The sequence below is a fragment of the Arachis hypogaea genome, chromosome 17 (assembly GCF_003086295.3).
Source record: "Arachis hypogaea cultivar Tifrunner chromosome 17, arahy.Tifrunner.gnm2.J5K5, whole genome shotgun sequence".
NCBI classification, from domain to species: Eukaryota; Viridiplantae; Streptophyta; class Magnoliopsida; order Fabales; family Fabaceae; genus Arachis; species Arachis hypogaea.
In genome coordinates this window covers 23,271,867-23,272,750 of record NC_092052.1, presented here as the reverse complement: position 1 = coordinate 23,272,750, position 884 = coordinate 23,271,867, and the positions used below count along the sequence as shown (strand labels likewise).

At 40.0% G+C, this 884-nt stretch overlaps 1 non-coding gene across 1 annotated transcript; it reads left to right on the top strand.

Annotated features, from left to right (window-relative positions):
• The first annotated feature begins 290 nt into the window (after positions 1-290).
• On the top strand, positions 291-398 carry LOC112767880 (small nucleolar RNA R71). Its single transcript, XR_003185321.1, has one exon. It is a non-coding gene; the product is annotated as a small nucleolar RNA R71 (small nucleolar RNA).
• The last annotated feature ends 486 nt before the right edge of the window (positions 399-884 follow it).

The window sequence follows — 884 nt, the reverse complement described above, 5'->3', positions numbered from 1 at the left end:
TTTAGGCTCTGAGAAATCATATTGACTTGCTGAGTCAATATTTTGTTCTGAGCTAATATGGCATTCAGAGCATCAATTTCAAGAACTCCCTTCCTCTGAGGCGTCTCATTACTTACAGGATTCCTTTTAGAAGTGTACATGAACTGGTTGTTTGCAACCACGTCAATGAGTTCCTGAGCTTCTGCAGGTATTTTCTTTAGGTGAATGGATCCATCTGCAGAATGGTCCAATGACATCTTTGATAACTCAGACAGACCATCATAGAATATATCCAGGATGGTCCATTCTGAAAGCATGTCAGAAGGACACTTTTTGGTCAATTGCTTGTATCTCTTCCAAGCTTCATAGAGGGATTCACCTTCTTTTTGTCTGAAGGTTTGAACATCCACTCTAAGCTTACTAAGCTTTTGAGGAGGAAAGAACTTGGCTAAAAAAGTCGTGACCAGCTTATCCCAAGAGTTCATGCTATCTTTAGGTTGAAAGTCCAACCATATTCTAACTCTGTCTCTTACAGCAAACGGGAAAAGCATAAGCCTGTAGACCTCGGGATCAACCCCATTGGTCTTAACAGTGTCACAGATCTGCAAGAATTCAGTTAAGAACTGAAAAGGATCTTCTGATGGAAGTCCATGAAACTTGCAGTTCTGTTGCATCAGAGAAACTAATTGAGGTTTAAGCTCAAAATTATTTGCTCCAATGGCAGGGATTGAGATGCTTCTTCCATGTAAATTGGAATTTGGTGCAGTAAAGTCACCAAGCATCTTCCTTGCATTGTTATTATTTTTGGTCATGTCTCCTTCTTTTTCGAAAATTTCTGTCAGATTTTCTCCAGAGAGTTGTGCTTTAGCTTCCCTTAGCTTCCTCTTCAGAGTCCTTTCAGGTTC